General features: G+C 35.8%; 1 long non-coding RNA gene across 1 annotated transcript; it reads left to right on the top strand.

Annotated features, from left to right (window-relative positions):
- Nucleotides 1–26,077, top strand: LOC140600665 (uncharacterized). The gene is made up of 3 exons (XR_012003837.1): nt 1–50; nt 2,365–2,497; nt 25,958–26,077. It is a non-coding gene; the product is annotated as an uncharacterized lncRNA (long non-coding RNA).
- Nucleotides 26,078–26,519: the final 442 nt, after the last annotated feature.

Raw genomic sequence — 26,519 nt, 5'->3', positions numbered from 1 at the left:
GAGCTCATGACCTAGAGTGGTGGTATGTAATCAAGTCAAAGTTATAATCAGTAAGTAAAAACATGTAACTTTTATTAAAATTCTGACTTTAAAGTACATAGCATAAGGAAAATTTCCTGGAGTATATTATGTTTAAACTGAGGAATTTGTCATTTATTCAGGAAAAAAAAAGTATTGACTACTCACTATGTAACAGTCATTATAATAAGTGCTAGGAATATACAAGTAAGCCCCGTCTGTCAGGACAGGACACTGTCACTGTCCTCATGCAGCTTAGTGGTCTAAGGAATTAGTGGAGGCTTGTGAAGAAAGTGTGGCATTTGGTTCAGACCAAGTAGCAAGAGAAATTGCACGTTGGTTATGATGAATGGCAGATAATCTGGAAAATCTGGCTTACAGGAGCACATGGGAAAGGGATAGGACATAATGAAGATCAGTGAAGGCCTTATATCAACATTTTTAAAGGCTTAGAAATGTCTAATGAAGAAAATTTAGGGTCATCAAATCATTAAACAGAAGAGTAACATGATCGTGTTTGCAACTTAGAAAGATTGCTCTGTAAGGAATATAGGAGATAGATGAGCAGGAACCAAATATAGGCAGATGTCCTATTAGCATCCTATTATAACAATTCTATAGAGAAAAGTATAAGATACTTTGAAATTAGACATGGCAGTGAGTAGAGAGAGTAGTTGAATGACCTAGAGAAATTTAAGTTTTCAAATCTCAAAGGAAAAGATCGTTTCAGAAATAAAGTCAGTCAAGACATTGGACACAAACCTTTCAATTTGATATATCCTGATTAAAACTAGGCAGGTGGTAACCTTAATTTAATTGGTATTTTCTATGTGCCCTCATAATGATTTTCTCCCTCCTGGATCTCAAACCATATGCTATGCTTTAAGTGCTGCTTTTCTTTTTTTTCCAAGACATTCTTAGATAATGCCTGTTAATTTCCCCAAAAGAGATTCAGTTTAAATAAAATCCAAATGTTTCAACCTAAAAGGAACATACCAAAAAACAAACAAACAAACAAACAAAAAACTGTGAAAATCATAACTTGTGACAATGATGGATGTCTTCTTTGGTTTTAAATTTAGAACATATTAACTTCTAATGGTGAAGTAACTTGCAAAGTTCTTAACTTACTATCATTTATTTTGTTCTGTGACAGCTTTTCATTGTTGATCATGGACAGTTGGAATTATATCTGGACAAGTTTCCAAATCTCTGAATTTTTGTTGAAATATATATAATGACTTTACCCAATCCCAAGAAAGTACTAAGAGAGAACCCAAAAGCAATCCTCTGGTAACTACTGTGCTGAGACATTTGGCTTAAAATGGCAATTGTGTGACCTAGTGCAAACTCGATGTAGTTTAGGAAGCTGCATAAAACTTCATGGTTCTTAAAAATATTTCTGAAGCTCCAGAAAGAGTGTTGCCTAAAAAGTGGGATAAGCAATTTTCTGTTCTTTCCAACTAAGCCAGTGCCTGTTCATGGCCCTTCTAGTCCTATTTCTTCAATGGAAAGAATAGATGATGAAAGAAAAAGTTGGGGGAAAATCCCACCAGGAGAGAAATAAAGAGACTGTCTGTCATGGGCAAACAATTGCCCATGCTCAATTACCCCTAAACCTGGTAATCCCTAGTTAAGAGAGAGCCTTGCCTGTCAGACTACATGAGGAGAGGTATTCTCCACCATTCAGAAGAGGTATTTGCAAAAGGAGAGCAAGCATTCAGAGTTACTGTGACCTGAATAGTGATGCTTTTAATTCTTAATCTTTGTCATAATAATGGCTTTGAGTTAAAGAGGCTTAACTGTGCTAAGCCTGCACTTTAATTACATTGTTATAAGCAATCTTTACAATAGCCCTGTATGCATGCAGTTGTTTCTGTAAATACAAAGAGGAACATGAAGCTCAGGAAACCAAACCTAAGTCACATTGCCCCATGCATGTGGAAGTAGAAGAGCAAACTTGAAATTTAAATATCTCTGATTTCTTCAATCATCTTCAGTCTTTTGTGTTGTTATGGCCTATGTTGGGTTTTCACCCAGTAATGATCCAGGGTAGTCTCCCTTCTCCTGCTCCTAGGGAAGGCTTTGGGCTTTCCGAAGTAGTTTGAATGCATCTTTACTTTAAGTCACTGACATAACAAAGTATTAACATGCAAGCCCACAACCTAGTTCATTTGTTAGGAGAGGATTCTGAGTAGAGAAAAACCTGAGTTTGCCAGAAGTGGAATAGAGTCGGAAGGTGGTGGACATAGTGGACATTCTCAGAGATTGGACAAAAGCAAGGAGGTGCATGTAACCGACTGTCAACTCTGTATTAATAGGCCCTATCTGCTGTGTTCCTAACAGCTCCAGGACAGAGGAGCAACAACCAGCATCACACACAGATGCTTGAATACATGTTGATGCATCCAAGGAAGATGGAGGAGGACAGTTAAGCCATCACCTCTGTGGTCTGGGCTCATGGCTTCTGTATTACATGGTAAGAGAACCACTGCTAGTGAATAATCATTAAATAGTTATAGTCTAGATGACACTGGACTGTGACTGTGCTGTGCACATGCAAAATAAATAAATAAATAAATAAATAAATAAATAAATAAATAAAATGAATGTACATTAGTGAACCCATTTAGGGGTGCCAGGTGGGATCTAGCCCATAGCCATAGCAAAAGATAAGTCAAACTGAGAAAAACTTAGAAAGGAAAACTATCAGAAGGAACATCAGAGAAAAAAAGATGAGAAAAAATAAGCAGGGAGTTTGAGGCAACCTCAGAGTTTTGTTTTTTCCAATAGAAGATAAAATGTTATCTTGTGCCTTAGTTAAAATCGTAACTGTCCCTTGACTACTACCATCTCCACGTTGGAATAGTATTGTCCTGTGACTATACCTCATTACACTCTGTGATCCAGATTTGCAGGGGGAGGGGAGGAGTGTTGTTTGTTTTGTTTCCTGCAATCTCTTTATTCATTACTGTTCCTGTCTTTGTCTGGATTCTTTAATATGATTCTTTTATAAGCACTATCTCACCATTATGGCACCCACACTGAATAGCTGCCCTCCGAAGAGCCTTTACTTTTGACCTTTACCATAATCAAAATTATTTTTTAGCAACCTCATTTTAAAAAGACTGCTTCAGATTTACTCAATCATGTGACTGTGACTGCAAAGGTTAGCAACTATGTTACTGTAGGATGTGAATGTAGTTACTCATTGACTGGAACAATTCTAGTAATGTGGAGAGCACTAAGAAACAGCCAAATAATACAGGGTCTATTTCATGTGGCCAGAATGAGTATTGAGTGACTCCCAGATGGAACTGCAATGGACATACTCTCTAAAGGGATGCTGAAAAGTCAGATGATATGATAGGAGCTCTCTGCACATGAGCATTTCATGGATATTTAACAAAAACTGTAAGAATCATGTAATGAATGCAAATGAATCTCTGGACAAGAGCTTTCCCAAACAAAACTTGAGACATAAATATCTTCCTAGTCTTTGGAAATAGTGTCCTGGAAGTGCATGAAAGGCATCCCAGGAGAGAGAAAAGAAGTGCCTCAACACTGGACCAGGATAGGAGGTGTTTGTTTGAGACAGTGTATGGTACCAATTTAACATTCTCCACTATGTTTAGACATGTTGAAAATTTATCCTGCAAAGTTTACTCAAAAGTGAGAGACCAAGCTTAATATATTATGTGTCACCCCAAGAGTTCTATAAGAAAAGAGAAAGAGATGGGCTTTTTTGAATCTTGGTTAAAGGATTCAGGGGAGAGAGCATACTCTCACTTCTGTTAGCATTTCAGCAGCTCTGAAGGCGCTCATAAAATGGACATTAGCAGAGGCAGATGGAGTTATGGCAACAAAAGTAAGCATGATGGCAGGGTGTAACTCTGGCAAGGTTTGGGCCAGGAGGCAGGGATAATGTTGGCATGACTTGATTGAGGAATGTTATGGCCATGAGCAGCAGAACCTAAGTAGTAAAAAAACAAGGCTGTACTACCTGGATAGAACCACCAATGAGAAGAGGTGACCTCCACTGTGAACAGGGGATAGAAGTCAAAAGGAAGTTAGAGCCGCAGTGCCTCATTGACAGCACAGAGACTAGCACAACAGGCAAAGCACATTCACTCTCAGTGTCTGTTTTACTCAGACTTTCTCTTTCATCTCTTCCTGACTAGGGTTGGCAAGGAAACCATGGGAAACAAGGAAACAGCAAAGATCAATAAACCCCAGTATTTATTCTCAGTATTTAATCAGAGCACCCTAGGATGTCCCTGCAAGAGAACCAAAGGAAATTTTTTTTTTTTGTACTTGAACTTTGTGAACAGTATTATACAGAGTAGAGTCTTGATTATTTAGTAACTGTGAGACATTGGACAAAAGTACTTAAACATTCTGATTTTACTTTTTCTAAAATATAAAAATCTGTGATAGTCATACCTAATTTGCAGGAACATTCCAAGGATTGAGGTGTATATGTGTGGTAATGTTTAACATAATGTTTTATTCATCCCAAATTCACATACACATAAATCCTAGTTTATTTTTTTTCTTCCCCTTCCCAACTTCAAAAGAAAGGCTGGGTGGTAAAATTTAGGTTAACAGTGAGCATAGCATAAAAAGAACATTTGACTTGGTGATTTGGTTTCTAGAACCTATTTTGCTACTAAATAAGTCAAGTGTAATTGCAGATTATTCTTAGTTTACAATTAAATTTAGCTCTGCTATATGAGAAGCTAAGAATAACATACATAACCTGTCCAGATTTCAGTAACTATCAACTAGATGAATGAACTGGGGTTTTTGTTGGACCTATCATTGGAACTCTGGCATAGAGTAATTATACTATAAGCCAGACACATTTCTTCTGCCTACAAAGAAGGCCCACTATGTTGTGAAGTCAGAGATGAAGAAAAGATAATTTCACTCGTTAAGCTGTAATTGCCACATATTTTACAGATTTATACCAATTTTTAAAATATATAAGAGCAAATATCGTGGGATGCATGAGTGGCTCAGTGGTGAGCATCTGCCTTTGGCTCAGGTCGTGATCCCAGGGTCTCAGGATCAAGTCCTGCATCGGGCTCCCTGCTTGTGTCTCTGCCTCTCTGTGCGTCTTTCATCAATAAATAATTAATATACATATATATATATATATTTTTTTTTTTAAAAAGCAAATATCCTACCAATGGTATAAAATTCACCATCAGGTATTAGCAGTTTCAAGGTTTCATAGAGGAAATTGGTTGGCTGGTTAAATGAGGCTCAATCATTGCCTTGAATAAGAATAGCACCTATGTGATAGTCAATTGGACAAAAGCCACTGGCAAGAAATACCTGGCCTTATGCTTCAGAGCTTTAACAGATTGCTGGCTGAAGTAAGAAAAAAAATATTCTTTTTACATCTCACAGTGAAATTAGTCCAGAGCATTCTGGGAACTCACTCATTTCTTTACAACATCTGGAAAGGAGACTGAATATTGATCTCTTTGGACTGCTATGTTTTATCGAGGGTGACGATTTCTATAATTCAAGGGAAAGGTTATTTGAGAATAATGAAGACATTTTACATCGCAAACCCCAATACACATCCAGATAAAAAGCTAAATCCCTGTCCTCAGGTTGTGCAATTGAATACAAAAGGTAAAAGTAAAAATGTAGCGATCACCGCTGCTCTGCTGCCAACTCATCACAGAAAATACCTCTTATGGCTGGGGCCTGGTGTCATCTGCAACATTGTTGTTTGCTGAGGAAATGCACACAGGTCAAAGCTGACAGAAGAGCAGACTGGGCCTCCTATGTTGTCCTTTCTCTGCCATTTCAATTGCATTGCCCTGGGGTTGTGTCATCCTTTTGTTAACACTGAATATTCATCCCTTAGAAAGCACAGTTATAAGGACAGCAAGTACAGTGCCATTTGCCATTTTCCCATTAATTAATCAGTTATAATTGACATTCAGGATATACCCACATGTGACTTCAGAATCATTCCAAATATGAAACTGTCAGCACTCATTATTGATCAGTTACAGGTAGTGTGCTATTATTAATCTATTTAAACCTATATATATCAATCCATTATGGAATGACTGAGAAAGTTTGAGCCCTCTGTAAACAGGGTTCTCCTCTTTGTGTATATCTAATGTGACCGAATACTCGAACATTATCTTCCTGTAGACTTTCTCTTCCTCGTCAAAGCTATATTTCAGAAATATAATGTTCCATGCTGATTTTCACAAACCACATATATTATTATTTTTCAATATCTACCTAAACATATGATTGAGCACATTATTAAAATTAGAGGCTGAATGAAATCATTTCAAAGAAAATACTTATGAATTCTAAAGGTGCAAATGTATGGACCTCTAAACATGAAATGGTATTGGTAAAGATGTTTATTTTAGAGAACTTACCTTTCTCTTGATTTCTGTAAATACACTACTTGAAAGCCTCAGAATGGAAGAAATGGGGCATCTATCTGCCTACTCTGTCTCATGTAATTTTGGCCTTTATCAAGATTCTTTAATGCATACCAAGAACAAATAGAACTGTGTCATAATTATACTACACAATTCCCATTCAACTAGCAGTGGCATTCATTCATTCGTTTATTTAATAAAGATATATTTCACAACACCTGTGAACATAAATCTGCCTATGTGTAGCCTGTTGTCCTATTAGGTTGTAAAACCTTCTTAAATAACAGGAACTTGAAATCTGCTTTTAGGATCCCATGTTCACCCTCACAAATAAATTGAGTAAAACCACTCCTATCACCCAACCTTGCTTCACTTGAGTGGTGAAAGGTATTACATGAAATAGACACCATCAGTTCTAACTCAGCCATCCATATCACCAAGTAATTAGCCTTCAGATTTATAAAAATAAACTTCTCAAGTGCCCCAGAACTTACTTAGCTGCCAGATACCTTAGCTGCTAGGCATATAAAGCATTGTGATAAGGTCAATGAAGGCCATAGAGAAACTGCAATATCTCAATTCAATTAGAAGAGAATATTGTTTGTAAATATATATTTCCTGCTGTCTTGCTTCTCCACCCCATCCTGCACCCTTTTCACCATTCATATTCAAATGAAGAAGGGCAGTAATTTTAACAAGACATTGTGTTTTTTCAGGACATTCTCTTCTTTATAACCATCATATCTCTTTCATCCCAGTCTTTATTTCAGACCATAAGTACATCTTCTGGCCCTAAAAGACTTGCATTTCTCTAGAAAATATTAAAATATTACGTTTGAAGGTGTCAAAATTTTTAGATCTTGATGTTCTGGAAACATTCTCTCCTCATATTATTTTCACTTATCTTTACCTGACAGGTTTCTACAAAGTAGTTTTTTGTTCAGTCACCTTAGAAAGCCCAACATGAGATGATACCTTTAGGCTGAATAGCACCCTCTGATTCATTCAATGAGCCACTTACTCTGCCTACTCAGCTCACTCTGGCAGGGACACTAGAGACCTCAGGTTGGGAATAATCTCCCTTCTGTTCTAATTGTGCATGGATGTGCTTCTACTGAAAAATCAATCAGTAAACAAATATATTGAATATATGCATTATATACAATATATATATGTACTGCTTTTTAATATGAAACAGGGTTTGAGGATGAACTAATTATATAATGAAAGTCTTTGCAACCATAGTTTTCATCAAAAAATAGTAGTAAGTAGAAGTCATTCTTTTGTGTTTGGTGTAATAAAATTGAAAGCTTTATTTTTTTTTAATCCACTTGAAAAGTTACACGGCTCTTTCCATATTTCTAAAAATAGTTTTATTTATTTCACAGAGAGATAAAGCACAAGCAGAGAAGTGGGCCACAGAGGGAGAGGGAGAAGCAGGCTACACAAAGAGCAAGAAGCCTGATGCAAAACTCGATCCCAGGATCCTGGGATCATGACCTGAGCTGAAGGCAACTACTTAACTGACTGAGCCACCAGGTGCCCCTACATGACTGTTTCCATTTTTAGATGGAAATTTCATCACTTTGGTGTGAGGCCCCATGATCCCAAAGCCACTAAGGAATATACAAAGAACTGGGGGAATGAAAGAAATCAAAAATAAACATAATTGCTTTAAAGAAGGTGTGAAAATGGAAATTCATTAACATATCCTTTGACCAAAGTGAAGCAAATCAACTGAATTTTCTGAGTCATAAACTAGAATACCAAAAAAAACCATACTGAAGACAGTCTGTAGGAGGTAATTAAAATACTAGCAAATGTTTGCTTTGTGCAAGGTGCTATGCTAAACACTTTAAATAGATCGTGTATTAAATCTATACAGCAATCCTGTTAGAGTAGTATTTGTATATCTCCATTTTAGAAATAAACAGAATATCAGTGAAGTTAGAAATCTGCCCCAAGTCACACAACTAGCAAATAGGGAAGATGGATTTGGAACTTAGTTGAATTTAGAACTTTCTAGCACTAAAACCCAGTACCTAAAACAGTAGAGGGCCCAAAGCAAGCTCTCCATAAATGTTATCAGTGTTATTTATTTATTTGGTTTTTAAAAGATTTTATTTTAGAGATAGTAGGAGTGGGGGGAGGGGCAGAGGGGGGGAAAGAAAGAATCCCAAGCAGACTCTGTGCTAAGTGCAGAGCCCAACCCCTGGGGTACAAAGTCAGGACCCTGAGATCATGACCAGAGCCGAAATCAAGAGTCAGATACTCAACCGACTGAGCCACCCAGGCACCCCTTACCAGTATTATTTAAATACTGTCATTCTACTGCCTTACATAAAGCTGTAAAAGACCATGTACATAGAACTGGCTGCTACATAGCTCTAGTGATTTTGTGGGTTCTGCAGGTTCTACTCAAATACTATATCCATCACTCAGACTTAATTTTAAATTCCATGGTGGGATTTTATCCCTTTAACATTGTTCTTTGATTTGCAGAAAAGTTTAAATTATCCTCAGGAATATAAACTATAAAGCAGAAACCTCGTTGAGACTATGTTGAGATTATGTGTAGGAGGACTAATAATGATCATCTTAACAAGCAAGAGAACTTACTCTATATATAAATTTCAATGTTATCCCCAACCCCCATGTTCACCAAGCACCAATAGTAATGGACCAGTAGTTATAATAATACCAATAATAGTGATTTTCTCTGTCAAGAACTACTAGAACAGGCTTCATGAAAAGTTGCAATGTTTTGGAGACCCCATAGAACATTTTTCACCCAAAACTTAAGAGTCAAAAAGTTTGGGGAAAAAAGCTGAAGAAATTGGAGACAGGAAAGTTGCTTGAGTGGGAAAGGAAGTGATGTTCTCTTTATCTTAGGTTCTCTTTATCTAAGCTTCTACATAGCTGGACAGTTGTCCAGGATTAAATTAGATCTTATAAAGATTGGCGTATGACTGACTTACTTCTCTTTGCCACATAATAAACTGGTACTAATACAAAATGGCAGTATATGAAAGGTATAGAAAAAGAGAAGCATCTAAAAGATATCTAGGGAAGTGGTTTAGAGCCTTAGTTGCCCATAGATATCACTTACAGATACAAACTTCATGTCCTCCTGTCTCCACACCTTTCACAAAGGTGATTGTCATTCCAGATCAAGTGTAAATGTGACATCTGCATTTGTAGCTGTTGGGAATTTCCAAAGTAAAGAAATTTCACTGTAAAAAAATAAGAGGAACTCTATAAGTTCAAGTCTATCAGGCAGTCATTTCACATGAGAACTTCTATTGACCACTGATGAGTTTTATACTTTTGTGGGTTTTTTTCTTATTTCATTATTTTAATTTATTATTATTTCATTATTTTAATTTAAAATTATAATACATAATAATATATACTCATAAAAATGCAAATTGTTTTTGAAATAAAATAAGCAAAATTTACTTCTTCCCATCCGAATACCTTTCCTAGAAATACATCCATCATAGACTTCCTGCATTAAATGTTAAGTCTTACAAATTCATGCAGATATGTAAGTACTTTCTGTGAAGGCAGGAATATACTGTTCATATTATTCCATAACCTTTTTCAAATTAAAAAAAAATAATTTGTGATAAAATACACATAGCAGCTTCTGGTTTCTGGTCCAGCATGTAAGAAACTTGGAAGTCTTATCTCCGTCCTAACAACAAATAAAAAGCTGAACAAACTGAAAAATAAACAACTCTTAAATTTGTAAGAGAAGAAAGGTCAGACGGCAAACTGTTGCTTCCAAATTGGAGAGACCAATTAGGGTGAATACAGAGAATTGGAGCTTATCAGGGTAGAAACTCATGAGCAAGAAACTCTATAAAAGAGGGGCAGCTGGGTGGCTCAGTCAGTTAAGCATCTGCCTTCAGCTCAGGTCATGATCTCAGGGTCCTGGGATTGAGCCCTGTGTTGGGCTCCCTGATCAGAGGGAAGCCTGCTTGTCCCTCTCCCTGCTCATTCTCTCTCTCTCTCTTTCTCTCTCTCAAATAAATAAATAAAATCTTTAAAAAACAAAACAAAACAAAAACCTCTACAAGAACCAGTACCAGGGTAGAGAAGCCTGAACTGTAATTGATGAGACATTGGAGACTTAGTGTGAACAAGTCTGAGAGACAAAAACTCCAGGAGGACTCAGTCATTCAGGGGATCCCAAACTTTTGCAAGTTTTATCTCCTGGCGCTCAACCAGGTTCTCACAGTGAATATCTAAGAAAAATCCTCTCGTTCTTCTGGCTGGTGGAAAGGGAAGAAAAAAAGCCCTTTTGAAATATACAAAAATATTCTGTTCTTCTTAATAGATCCTGCTCTCAGAAGAAACAGTTTTAACTAGAGCATAACCTGCTGGGCTTTTACCAGACCCTAACTGACCAGGGGAAAGGAAATACCCAATTCCAGCTAACTTTAACCATTTTGTCCCACCTAATGAGGAGAGAGAGACAAAGAAACACTTGTGAAGTTCACAATCTGGAGGCATAGGCTCCCTGAAAGAGTGAGATCTAATCACAGAACTATAGAACACTTCTCCTTCCACATTTTACCACCACATAACTAACAGCTTATTTACAGAAGTTTCTTTTACTCACCACATAATGTCTGATTATTAAGAATTATAAGGCATACCCAAGACAAAAACCACAGTTTGAAGAGACAGAGAAAGCATCAGAACCACACGCAGCTATGGCAGGGATATTGGAATTATTAGACCCGGAATTTAAAACAACTATGATTAATATACTAAAGGCTATATTGAACAATGGAGACAGCCTGCAAGGACAGATGGGCAACGTAAGCCAAGAGATGGAAATTCTAAGAAGGAACCAAAAAGAAATGCTAGACATCAAAAACATTGTAACAGGGATGCCTGGATGGCTCAGTGGTTGATCATCTGCCTTTGGCTCAGGGCGTGATCCCACCGTCCATGGATTTAGTCCCACATCGGGCTCCGGGCATGGAGCCTGCTTCTCCCTCTGCCTCTGTCTCTGCCTTTCTCTCTGTGTGTCCCTCATGTATACATGAATAAAATCTTTAAAACAAACAAACCAACAAACAAAAACATTGCAACAGAAATGAAGAATAGCTTTGAAGGGCTGATATGTAGACTGGACACTCTGAACTTGAAGATATTTCAATAGCATCCTCCAAAACTGAAAAGCAGTGAAAAAAAGACTGAAACAAACATAACAGTATTTGAGAACTATGAGGCAACTGCAAAAGGTGTAACATATGAAATGGGAAAACAAAGGAAAGAAAGAAAGGACTGAAGTAATATTTGGAAAAAATAGTAGAGATCATGAGAAATTGTGATTTTTCTCTAATTAATGGCAGAAAGAGAACCAGGAATCTACAGATTCAAGAAGCTCGGAGAACACCAAGCAAGAAAAATTCCAATAGAAACCTAAACCTGGTATGTCATCCTCAAACTATAGAAAAACCAAAGATAATGAAAAAATTTCTGAAAGAAGCCACAGGGGGAAAATACCTTACCTATAGAGAAGTGGAGAATTGTATCAGACTTCTCTTCAGTACCATGAAAACAAGAAGACAGTGGAATGAAATATTTTAAATATCTAGAGAAAAATATCCAGCAATCTAGATTATATATTCCACTAAATCTTTTAAGGTAAGGAAAAACAGACTTTCAAGATAAACAGAAATTGGGAGAATTTGTTGCCAACAGAACTGTCTTGAAAGAAATGTTAAAAGAAGTTCATCAAAGCGAAGGAAAATGATATAGATGAGAAACTGAGATCTATATAATGAAGAAGGAGCGTTAAAGTAAGGAATAAAAATTTTAAAAATAATTCAATTAAAGGTGGGAAGAGGACCTGAATAGACATTTCTTTTTCCCAGGAAGACACACATGGCCAACAGACACATGAAAAGTTACTCAACATTACTCATCATCAGGGAAATGCAAGACGAACCACAATGCGATGTCACCTTACACTTGTCAGAATGGCTAGAATCAAAAAGACAAAAAATAACAAGTATTAGTGAAGAAGTGGGAAAAAAAGGAAACCTTCATGAACTGTTAGTGGGAATTTAAATTGGTGCAGTTACTATGGAAAACAACGTGTAAGTTTCTCAAAAAATTAAAAATAGAAATACCATGCGATCCACTAATTCTGCTGAGTATTTACCTAAAGAAAACAAAAACACTAATTTGAAAAGATATATGCACCCTTATGCTTATTGTAGCAGTATTTATAAAAACCAAGATATGGAAGCGACCCAAGTGTCCATCAATAGATGAATAGATATTGTATTGATATATATGAAATGGAATTTTACTCATCCGTAAAATATAATAAAATTTTTCCATTTGTGACAGCATGAATGGACCTGGAGGATGTTTTTTAAACTAAATGAGACAAAGACAACCATATGATTTCACTTATATGTGGAATCTGAAAACCAAAACAGATGAACAGACAAACAAAACATAAACAGAACCATAATTGCAGAGAACAAACTGGTGGTTGCCAGAGAGAAAGGGAAGGGGATGGGCAAAAAGGAGTGAAGGGAAGTAGGAAATATAGATTTATAGTTATGGGCCAATTATGGAGGTCCAGAGGCAAGATGTCCCAGAGACTTGTGGGAAAACCTCTGATGGGATCTATGATGCAATGAGAAGTATCAGTGTTCATTTGATATGTTCCCAGCCCTGGCTCCTATTTGCCCAGCTGCTCTTTCCCTCTGCACTCCTCCCTGTTGTGCAGCTCATGAGTCAGTACTCTAGATGAAGAGTGTCCTGCACAGCTGAGGAAACCAGGTGATCAGTCACATGCTTTCACTGTTCCCCACAGGAGAAATCACGGTTGGAGATAAACTCCATTAGTACTGATCTGAACCATGCTGAGGGAGGAATGATCCAGGTAAAGTAAGACTTCCTTCCACTCTCCAATGTGTCCAACTTTGGATATTTTTGCTCCATCCATGTACTGAAACTTTTCTGCTGGACTCCTGGACTTCCACAAAGACTTTCTTATTCTTGGGTGAATGCCTAAGTCAGTATTTTCCAGTCTCACAAACAATATCCAGCCAGGAAAGGCTGGAAGCAATTCATAGGCCACTTTAGGGTCTATAGTTGGGACCAAGGTCTATATGCCTATTATCTAATGGAAGGGTAGGTGAGACTTCACCTGAGCACCTTGGCCTATGGTGCTATATCTCACAGCTCCTACAAAGGTACTTTTGTCAAAGGTACTTTTGTCTGTGGATGGATGCCAAATTGTTTTTGAGGGTAAAAATGAAGAGGGGTATCTTATTTTGCTACCTTGATTATGTCACTGTTCCTCAAAATGCTCTTTAAATTTTCTTGACCCCAGATTTTATATCAAATGGAAGGTTGGGGAAAAAGTTCTGGATGGCCTGATCACTGCCAGTGAGTGTAGGGAAATCCTTATTAAAGGGATAATTACTCAACTAAAAAGCTTTTCATAATTCTTGTAGTTAAAGATCTAGAGAATATGAGCTCAAACAGAGGAAAATTCACCATATAAAAGAGTAGGCCAAAACAAAGAAAAAAAACATGAATATAATGTAATAAAATTATTGGACATAGACTATAAATATGTGGTCCAAATTTTACAATATTAAACATGAAATGGACAATAAGAAGTAAATAAGAAAAAAAATCAAGTTTGTTTAATTTAAAAATAACCTCTACCACTTCATGCCCACTAGAATGGTTATAATAAAAAAGGAAAAAGAACAAGTGTGTAAACATATAGAGAAATTGAATTCCTTATACATTGTTATTGGAAATCTAAAATGGTTTGGCTGCGGTGGTAAACATTTTGATGGTTCCTCCAATTGGTAAACACAGAGTTACACAACTGTGCAACTGGAAAGTCGAAAATCGGCATGGCAGGCCAGCAGTCTGAAAGTTTGGACAGGAGCTGGTGTTTCAGTTTTGAGCCCAAATTCTGCATGGCAGCAGGTTGGAAACTCAGTCAGGATTTCTATGTTTTAGCCTGGAGGCAGAATTCCTTCTCTTTCAAGACACTTCACTGTTGATCAAACAACTGGACACCGTAGCCTCGCCACTTTGACATGTAAAATTGACCTTCACAACCACTTTCTAATAGGAGCTTGCAGTGCCAGAACACATTTGTCAAATCCCTTTCCTTTGTTAAACTGATGGTAGAAGGACATTTTAAGACAGTGCTTTTGTCAGTCCAAAATTCTGACCAACTCATGTTGATTGAGCATGTAGCATTAGTTAGAAACCATTCATCATTTAGAGATGTTTCTTTTTTTTTTTTAATTTAAATTCAATTTGCCAGCATATAGTTTAACATCCAGTGCTCATCCCAAGTGCCCTCCTTAGTGCCTGTCACCCAGTCACTCCACCACCACCTTCGTCCCCTTCTGCAACCGTTTGTTTGTTTCCCAGAGTTAGGAGACTCTCACGGTTTGTCTTTCTCTCTAATTTTTCCCCACTTAGTTTCCCTACTTTTCCTTATAGTCCCTTTCACTATCTTACATTCCATGTATGAGTGAAATCATATGATGATTGTCTTTCTGCAGTATAATCTAGCCTATCCTGGGTGGCATAGCAGTTGTGTGTGTGTGATATCTATATTTAAATTAAGAAAATATATCTTAAGGGATCACTGGGTGGCTCAGCGGTTGCGCATCTGCCTTCAGCTAAGATCATAATCCTGAAGTCCTGGGATGGAGTCCCACATCAGGCTCCCCACAGGGAGCCTGCTTCTCCCTCTGCCTATGTCTCTGACTATCTGTGTCTCTCATGAATAAATAAATATAATCTTTAAAAAAAAAACAGGAAAAGAAAATATATCTTAAAATGGAGGCATTTTAGGAGATGAAAGAAAGACCTGAATCTACAGCATTTTAGCAAATCTCTCATACTAATGACATTTAGTTCGTAGTACTAGTGAGTCGTAAGTTATCCAAAGTTGCCAGTGCCCTAAAACTCATCAGGCTGTGACCAGATACATTTAGTTGAGAGAGATCTGAGAAAATTGTTTAAATCCAAGACCATCCTTTTTACTGGTATGAATTGGATTTCACAAAAATATTTCATACATCACCATTATGTAATGTAAAAGACTTACTGTTGATTTTAAATATTTGGAGATTGCTAACCTACAGAATGAACAAACAGTATAAATTGGATATTTAGAGTAGGACTTAATTATTCAGTGTTATTACTAGGAAGAAGCATAGATGGGAGGTAAATTACACGGTCTCCTTTATGAATTAAAAAATTACTATCAATCAAAGTACTAATGTTAAAATCTGTTTATTTTCTCTGAAAGCATAATTCCTGATTAAAGATCTGCCATAAAGATGGACTGCCCTTTGGTCAGTTCTATGCAGCATAATAAAAAGATCTCTAGACCAGGAATTATATGGAGTATATTCCTACTTACACTATTGTGAGAACTTTCTTATCTAATATCTTAAATATACTTAAAAGGAATGATGGAAATATCTGCACAGCAGCTGAACAAAGCAGGAAATATATTTGGTATTAAGTTAGTTCACAATGGCTCAAATGCACCTTATAGGGTAGCATCCATAAAGTCAGCCAGGGCTGGGATGTCATTTATTGTATGCTTTGAAACAGGTTCACTACATACTTTGTAATGTGCTTGTACTAGCTTTCTTCCTAATATGGGGAGATAATTTGTGACAAATTGTAGGTAATACATAAGTTATGTCCTCTTTCCAATATGTCTTGACTCTAAGACATTGTCCTTGGTGTATCAGAAATAAAAATGTTCAATTAATATTTAAAAATTCAACCTCACAGCAATAGAACTCAAAAATAGGGGATGTATAAATGACTTGCTTTTTAGATTGGTCAAGATTTTATAAGTTATTTTTTTAAGATTTATTTATTTATTCATGAGAGACACAGACAGAGAGAGAGGCAGAGACATAAGCAGAGGGAGAAGCAGGCTCCTTGCAGGGAGCCTGATGTGGGACTTGATCTCAGATCCCAGAATCACAACCTGAGCCGAAGGCAGGCGCCCAATAGCGGAGCCACCCAGGTATCTCAAGATTTTAAAAGTTACTGATGGAAAATCTCATATACTGCTGGTAGGGTTGCAAATTAGTAAAATACTTGCTTCCAGACTATTTAATAGAAGTATTGATTTAAAAATTGTGCTCAAGTGTTGAGTCAAAATTCTGCACATAGTAGTATATTATCCTTAAGACAACATAATGGAAAATAATACATGTACAAAAATGTGTATTACTGTATTGTTTGAATTTGTGGAAAATGAGGCAATCTAAATAGCTATTTATAGGTATTAAATAAAATATGGCATAGCATTTTCATAGATAAAATGGCAGAGACAATTTTGGTCATATATATAGGAAGTATATATATCATCCCATATTATAAGGCACTCATTTAAATGTTTTTATAAGCAAAAAAAAAAAAAAATGTTTTTATAAGCATATATGCATAATATCATATATCATGTCACATTGAATAAAATATTAAATATAATAATATTAAAATATTAAGAGCGTTATATGCAGGCAGTGCAATTACATAATTATATATAACTAAAATACTTAATTCATTTGAATTTTTTCTTGAGTAAGCATATACTACTTTCATAATAAAATAACATTCTAGGATGAGTTAACAGAGTCACAGGTGGTCTCTAAATCAAATTACTGACTAAGTATTTAAACTGAAGCAGACTATATTTTTTATTGGTTTCTTTTGGTAAAAAGATGACTTTATTCAAGAATGTAAACTAGTAAGCATAGCAAAACTAACTTCAAATCGTTATGATATACAAAGGCACATCACTTTGCTTATTAAATATGTTTTCACCTCATCCATGTGTCCCACATGGTTTTATTATTCCCATTAATTCCAATGAGTCTGAGTGTGGTGAGCAGGGAGGAAATGTCAGAAGCAGTGGAAGGGTCATGATAATAGCATGACCTTTCATTATTCAATTATTAATTTTTCATAATTATTTCACATATTTATTCTTACATCCAGAAACCACTTTGTTTCTTGGGTTAAAGATAGATACAAACACTGAAGTGCTGTATTCTATAATGTATTATATACATTATACTGTATTCTATAATGGAATCTCTTTCCAAGTGTGTGGTAAAAAAAAAATGCTAAATATAAGGGTGACAAAAAACACCAAAAATTATTAAATGAAATCTTCTCACTAAGGATTGCTCTGCAATTGAGATAAATGGACTTGATGAACTAGTGGTTTTTTATTGCTCTTCTTAATCTTCTTAATTTTAGAAGGAAAAATGGCCCATGTAGTGCTTTGGGGCTTAACTATTCTGAACATAGAAAAGTGACTGAAAATTAATTTAGCAACTATCTTGATTAATGTATAATCCTTTTATTACAGTCCTCTCATTCTCAGTAATTTGGGGAGGTTCTATGAAATGACAGCTGCTGAAAGATTCGTTAATATGTTGATGATGGAGGTGCCAAAGGTTTGTAAACTTAGGACATATTCAGGGGGTATGATTTTTCCATGCTTAAAGAATTTCAAGGCCCATAGCAAAGACTTTCAAATTATTCCATATAAGAAAGAGAAAACTAAGAAAACAGATCTCTGGGACCAGTCTCTACTTCACTGATGAAAGACCCAATTTTAACAGCTATGGGAAGGAGGTCTTGAAAACCATAGGGCTCTCCTCAACCTCTGTTGGGTAGAGGTTCATGGATTTTTATGTAGTTGCCAATAGAAACAATAATATAACCATTCTTTAGGCACAGATATCTGAAAATAGCTTTAACTATGACAACAAATTTCATGCTCAAATTAATACTTTTCCTTTAACCTACAATTCATTCATAATTAAACATCATGAAAATGTTAGAAGAGTTTGTCAGTTCTACAAGATTTTGATTAGATCATTTCTACCTCCATGAGAGCTTAATTCTAACCTCATGTTCTCAAGGCAGTAGGTGCCTAAGGTAGCTCTCTTCTCAGCTGGATAATATTTATCTTCATCTGTAGAGCATCTATTACTGCAGAACCATTCTTTGTGCCCTGGTGGTAGAGTAGAAAAAGAAACACTGGTCTTGGAATGAGCATATTTAAGCTTAAATCTCAGCTATGTTAATATCTATATAAATTTAAGAAATTTGCCGTGTCTCAATTTCCCAAAGTAAAATGTGAATAAAAGTATCTCTGCCAGTCATTATAAAAATTTGCTGAGATGGTTTACTACAATTTCACTCAACAGACACATCCTATGAACCTACTATGTGCCAAAGCATTGGTAGGCACTACAGCTACAGAGGTGAAGCAATCAGAGCAAGTTTACTGTTACATAGAGGAGAATATTAAAGTCAACAATACGCCATACAAATAATGGCAAGCATTACTAAGATTCCAAAAAAGAAATTATGAGAAAGAATTACATGAGATACTACTGTTAGGTTGAAGACAGTCTTCTGTAAAGAAATGGCATTTAAGCTGAGATCTTAACAAATTATTGAGAGACTGCTAAGCAAAGATTGGGAGGTAAAGCATTGAGGCAGGCCGAATGAAAATCAAGGTGAGAAAAAACTTTGAAATCAGAAATAAATAGAAACAAATAGAATGCCCTCAACAAGTGAATGAGTAAACTAACTTAGTACATCTATACAGTGGAAAATAATGCAGTGATAAATGAGCTATCAAGCCACAAAAAGACACAGTCAATTCTTAAATACATATTGCTAAATTATATAAGTCAGCCTGAAATGACTATATACAATACAATTTCAATTATATGACATTCTGGAAAAGGCAAAACTGTAGAGGCAAAAAAAATGAAAAAAAAAAGTATATATACGTGTGTGTGTGCACACACATATATATCAGTGTTTGCCAGAGGTTTGCAAGTAGGGAAGGTAACCTTCACTCATTGAAGCACAGGGGATTGTTTAGGATGATAAAAATATCTTGTATAATATTATAATTGTGATATATTACGTTATATAGTTGTCCAAAAGCATTGTACTTTAAAGCAAAAAAAATGAATTTTTAACACATGAAAATTTTAAATATTTAGGGTTTGGTGGAAAATCCAGAATGGAATGCAGAATGTGAAAAAATTAATCTAATTGTATTACAAATGTATAAAACAACCTCCTTAAATGGGGATGGAGAAAAAGCTGCTGACCCGAGTAACTTTGGAAAGTGGAGTCTGGAAATCTAAAAGCAAAAGATACTGTACATATGCACTATACTCCAGTTGATAATGTTGTATCTCATGGGAATATGGGTTAACAATTATAATGTTTTTATTAAACATGTATACTGGAAATAAAAAATAAGTGAATGACAATCGTGGTAGGCAAGTTTTTCTCTGTTGTAGCATGAGGTTAGACAAGCAAGGGGAGGATATTGTAAAGGTCTAAGTGGTAATGGATTTGAATTGGAGATGTCAGTACAAATTCATTTTCACTTAATGTAGATACAGGCGGATACTACACAAATACTTATAGATATATGTATATTCTTGTGTTTATCTATATGTGTATATTTCCATGCTCTGTCAGTTAACAGAGCCTAGAAATAGTGACATGCCAGTAGCAATGAACACACTAGCACTAGGTTTGGTTCCAAGGCTCCTTGAGAAATTGCTGATTATAGGATGGGGCAGTAATATACAAGATGAACCTGGATCATACGGTGGTGCACAGGAAAACCAAACAAAAAAAACCCACAATAATGGGAATATATCAAAGGGAAACAGAAGCCAACAGAAAGAGCTACCAATAGCCAAAATTGGAAGAATTTGACCACCAAAATAAAGTGGTGGGTTAAAGCTCAAAGTATAAAGTAAATATTTATGAGTTCATATTGATATAAAATCGTAATTAAATAAATTAGTAAATGGGGGAGAAGAGACAAATCTCCCAGTCAGAAGAATTCCAAGTAAGTTTTGTATATACTCTGCCCTGAAGGAGAATGAACATACTTTTTACTTTAAAAAAAAAATATATTTATATATATATATATTTTAAAGATTTTATTTATTTATTCATAGAGACACAGAGAGAGGCAGAGACATAGGCAGAGGGAGAAGCAGGCACCATGCAGGGAGCCTGATGCGGGACTGGATCCAGAGTCTTCAGGATCACGCCCTGGGCTGCAGGAGGCGCTAAACCGGTGCACCATGGGGCTGCCCTAACTTCTTACTACTTAAGTATGGACTGTGCATAGTGATTTACTTCTATAGGGAAGAGTACGACCAGTAAGAAAAGGAAAGTAAATTTAGAGGTGCCTGGATGGCTCAGTTAAGCATCTACATTCAGCTCAGGTCATGATCCCAGGCTCTTGGAATCGAGCCCCACATCAAGCTCCCCACTTGTCAGAGAGCCTGCTTCTCCGTCTCTCTCTGCTGCTCCCCCTACTTGGGTGTGCATGCTCTCTCTCTGTCAAATAAATACATAAATCTTAAAAAAAAAAAAAAAAAAAAAAAAAAGAAGCGAATTTATACCGGAGAGCTCTGACAAACATTACCTTAGCCAGACTATAAAGGTCAGCATCAATAGTGATGTCATGTTGAAAGTACATATGCTTGGTATAATGCAATGAGAGGAATATTTTTTCTCTGTAGTCTTTCTCCCCAACTTTAATCTCAAGTCTAATCATGAAAATAAAATCAGACAAATCCCAGTAAAGGGCCATTTTACAAAATACCCTAACCAGTATTCCTCAAAATTTTCAGGGTCATCATAAACGTGTAAGTCTTAGTGTCACAGCTGTGAGGAGCCTAAGGAAACATGATGGCTAAATCTAATGTAGTATCTCGGATAGGATCCTGGAGCAAAAAACACTCATTGGATAAAAACTAAGATAATATTAACAATGTAGGGATTTGGGTTATTAATATTTTATCAACATTAACTCATTAATTGTAAAAAATATATCATATCAAAGTAAGATTTAATAATAGGGGAAACTTGCTGAAGGATTTATGGAAACTGTCATATTCTGATCAGTTTTTACATAAATGAAAAACTGTTCTAAAACTAAAGTTTATTTTAAACACTGAAAAAAGTCACCTGGAACAGAGTAAGTAAAGGAGAAGGGTGATACTTAATGTAGCTGGAAAGCTAGATACAGGTTAGGTGACACAGGGCTTTGCAGTCCCTGTAAAGGTATTAGAAATATCTTCTCAGTACACTGGGAAACAATGGAAAACTTTAAATCTGGCATATGATATGATCCCATATATGACTTAAAATGATAATAAAACTCTAGCAGTTGTGTACAAGAATGGATAGGAATTAGGTGTGGGTGGAACAAGGATATGAGAATTAAAATGGCAACCCTAAGGAAGTTCTTATAATAGTACAAGATAGAGATGATGGTAGCTACAAAGATTCTGATAGAAAATCTTTAATGATTTTGAAGTATATTTGTATATAAAATGGGAAAACATAGTTATAGATTGAATATTGGATTGAGGTAGAGTGAATTGTCCATAATAACATACATTTCCAGCACTCACTCTGGTAGCAGAAAATTTACAGAGATGTATAGAATTACCAGGAAAATCCTTGGAGGAAAACACAAGATTTTGTTTTGGATATGTTGAGTTTGGCTCAAATTTGGAGATAATCAATTGAATATGCTCAGAAGAGAGATCAAAATAAGAAAAAAAATGGATAGTTAAGACATTTTAGGTGATATTCACAGATATGAAAATGAATGAGATCATCTAGGAGGATAGAATACAAAGTAAAAAAATATAGAACTAGAAAGAACTGAAGTATTTGGGCAGGATAGTAAGAGTGGAGAAATAAAGAGAGCTTGACATGTTAGAACATGGAAATTGTATCAAGAAAGGGAAGTTTGTGGGTCTATTAAGTGCTGCTATGATGGGATCCCTGGGTGGCGCAGCGGTTTAGTGCCTGCCTTTGGCCCAGGGCACGATCCTGGAGACCCGGGATCGAATCCCACGTCGGGCTCCCAGTGCATGGAGCCTGCTTCTCCCTCTGCCTGTGTTTCTGCCTCTCTCTGCCTCTCTCTGTGACTATCATAAATAAATTAAAAAAAAAAATTTATTAAAAAAAAAAAAAAAGTACTGCTATGAGTTCTAAGCAGATGAGAAAAGAAAATGTTTTATTGGATGCAAGAATATAAGGGTCATTTTTGTCTTAAGAGCAGTTTTTGTATAATAGTGTGCACAGGAATCACGCACTGGGGAGTGAGTGATTAGTGAGGAAGTCAATACTGCAGATGTTGAAATATTCCAAAAAGTTTGAGTGTGATGTGGAAAAAGAAATAGGACAGTAGCTGGGAAAATATATGAATTAAATGTGAGATAGTTTTAGATAGATTTACTCCTAGGTATTTGAGGAGAACACTGGGTTCATTGAGAAAATGAGAAGTGATAGAATCTGGAACACATATATTGGCATTTCATATAAGGAAGAATACTTCCTACATGGTAATAAGATAGAAGGAAACAGATAGAAGGAGAAGACAATGACTAAGGCAGAGAATAATACTTTAAAAAATGGTGGTGGAAGAATGGGGAATTTTTAAATTGCTTTTATTTTCTCAATAAAGTGTAAGCTGTATTAATTAGCTAAAATTGAAAGAAGAAAGGAGATACTTTTTTTAGTATTGTAATTCAGGTATACATAAATGTTTTTTAGAGTGAACATACTAGAGAAATATAATCAAACATCTTGCAATGTCAAGTACTCTTTTAAGGAGATGATCATGACATTTTAAACACAACAATATTCAGGTGGCTGGATGCAGGAACAGAGAATGCGAATGGTTTTTGTTTGTTTGTTTGTTTTTTGTTTTGTTTTTACCTCAAAGTGAGATTTTGATAGAAGCAGAAAGTACAAATAGAGACGGGTGAATTAATAGAATGCTAAATATAAGTATGGGTCATAAAATATCACCTGAATGAAGAGAGAAGTAAGTAGAGGCAGAAAGAGTATGTTAAGTAGTACATAAAAGGTAATGGAGTCAATGGATTTTAAGTGACAGCAGATTGTATTAGGAGAGATCATTAATGTAAGTTGCCATGACAAACAAAACCCTCAAATTCTCATTGAATAACACTGCAAAAGGTAATTTCTTTGGGAAGAAAAGTTTGAAATGTATTAGTGATATTTTATTCCATTTAGTGACTTGGCTGCTTTAAATTGCCTCCATTATGTGATGCTGTTATCTCAATGCATGGCCTTCAAAGTCATTTAAGCAGATGAAGCAAGGAATGTAAGATTTGCACATTTATCTTATCACTTTACAGTCTATACTTTAACCAGAATTAACCTCATGGCCTGAATTTGCTCCAAGGAAGTTTGATTTTTGGGGGGTATAGTTGCTAAACACTTTCTCTGCCACAGAAGCCGAAGGTTGTTTTCAGTGTCAGTGTTAATTAGATGAGCTGGAAATATGGAAAATTATAAAGTGTCTTTTGACATTCTACATTTTGGCAATTTAGTGTGTTGGTAATTTTCAGTGTTTGTTAATAACAAAATCTATGGCATGACCCTAGCCTTATATGACTGAGGTAGAGAGGATAAAGAGGACTCTGGAAATAAGGCTGTAAATAATTGAGCACAGACAAAACTTTCAATGAAGAAAGCCTGTAGATTTCAGCAACCAAGTATGGAAGAGAAGGTTAGAGATGTATGGCATAAACTTGAAAATGGAGGGGAAGTTTATGACCTAAAAAAGATACAAAAGAATGAGAATGAAGACATTCCCAGGTCCCCACCATGAGATACTTTTGGTGTGAGAGGATGTGAAATCTCTTCTGGAGGGGGGATATGAAAACATATCAGAAGAGAGTCAGATTTTAGGTAAGACAAGATGATGGGGAAAATGTTTCAGAAAAAGTTTGAAAATAGGGAGCTTGTATATGCACAAACCAGCAGAAGGGTAGAATTTGGGTGTGGTGGTATCTGTTGAAGACATAAGAGTGAGTATAGGTCATTACATGGGTGATTTATCAGGGAATAATGAGTAATCAAAAAGGTCTGAACTCTGTACTGAAATCTAAGTCTTAAATACAATCAGTCTTAAATACTATCAAAACATCTGAAAGAAAACATTGGAAATAAAATATGTGGCAGATAAAATATAAATTTATTGTATGATTAGTGTTTTTCTATTTCAATTTTTTATTCCTTTTTGCCTCTCCATCTAGTCAGCAAATTTTCCTAAATAAGTGATCATATTGTTAATGTCCCTATATTTTTCTTAGCAATTATTGAATATTTCTGGGCATATTATCTATGTCCTTCTAGCTACCTAAGATTAACTTGCCAAAATAGTCATAGCATATTTTTACCAGGCCACTCTTAAATTAATAGGCCTTTTCAGTGACTAAAGAAATAATATAGAGGAAAAGTCAATGTGATTATTTGAAATCTATCATTAGTTATTCCTGAATAACTAAAGCTGTTTCTTATGTGATATGTTTCATAAGTGCCCTCCTTCTCTCTTTCTTTCTCTCTCCACACACACACACACACACACACACACACACACACACACACGTTTTCTATACACAGTCTTACAAAAATAAAACTTAAGAATTTAGTGTGCTTGGAAGAGACAAGAGGGTATGAATAAAAGTGATTGAGGTAATTTTCTCTCAAAATTAAATTCTCTTTGATGACTCAAATAAGTTTTTCAGACTCTTCAGAGTACTTGATCCATAGCTGTACAAAACGAAATTTTTCTGTGTTACATCTCTCTCTCTCTCAAAATACAGGGTTGGTGCTGGGAATTAAGAAATTGTCAAAAACCTGATAGAACCCAGATTTGTTCCAGAAGGCTGTTTGAGAAATTAGCTACATTAAATTGAGGCATAATTGTAGGACACAGGGGAACCTAAATATTTCTGAAAAAGAAAAAAAAAAAAAAAAACCCTCCTAAGTGGAAACTAACAACCAGGAAAATTTATGAGCAATATCTTCTACCCAAGATTAACAGGCTCCCTATCCATACTTACACCTACCTCCCAATGCAACATTGCCAAGGATATCATTATTACTCTTACTCTTCTGCTTAGAAAACAGATGGAAGCAAGTTACGATGAAATTGAGGAATATAGCGAAAGCTGTCCAATAATGGAGTAGACTGTTTTTACTAATAGGGATCTCCCAATCCTAGAAATATTTGCCTGTGTAACCATCTATCAATTATAAAGTAGCAATGATACTTTCATAGGTTTATAGACCTGGATGTTTCCTACTACCTCCTTACTCGAAGGACCGTACGTCAATAATTAAGTACAAATGCACAACATTTCTGCTGATTTTACTACCTTCGAGTATCAGGTTAAGTGAATAATGGGTGATTAACACTTTCTTTGATTTCCTGTTGGCACAACACATGCCCCAAGCTTCCTCCCCTCTTTCTGCCTGAACATAGAAGACTACACGGTGAAAGTTTGCTTTGAGCTTGGTTCCTCTGGAATTCATGCAGCTTCAGATCAATGTCTGTCTACTTATAGGCTTAACCAGAACCAGCACTGCCACTGACTACTAAAGGGAAGAATAAGGCTCCACAAAGAGATGTTCATGTACCCCAACCCCAGAAGCCGCTCTGCTATTTCTATGGAAACCTTCACCAGACATCAGCATGCTGAACTGTGTAAGTGAATGAGCAGGTATGTTCTTTTCATCACCACAGCTCCTAGAGAGCAACCACTTCTTAGAATGAAAGAATGTGGTGAATACCATTCTTTATTCTGACAGATAAATTGTTCAACAGAATGGTGAGTTCTTTTCAGAAATTGCATCGTGCTATTCTTTTTTTTTTTTTCTCTCTGTCTCATAGCTAAGCATTTCCTTCAGAATGATTTATATAAGATTGGGGAAATGAGGAAGGAAAATGACTCCCATTTACAAAATACCTACTGTGCACTAGATACTTTGAATGTTTTTATTTTTAACATTTTCCCAGGAGAAAAAAAAAATGGTTTACATGGTTTGATTAAAATGGCATAGCCCTCAAATTGGAAAGCCAAGACTAAAATCACTCTAGGTTTGATTGCAAAGTCCAATGTGTTTTTT

Source organism: Canis lupus, chromosome 12, assembly GCF_048164855.1.
Source record: "Canis lupus baileyi chromosome 12, mCanLup2.hap1, whole genome shotgun sequence".
Taxonomy (NCBI): Eukaryota; Metazoa; Chordata; class Mammalia; order Carnivora; family Canidae; genus Canis; species Canis lupus.
Note: the sequence above shows the minus strand (reverse complement) of the source record. Positions and strands in the feature narration are given on the sequence as shown.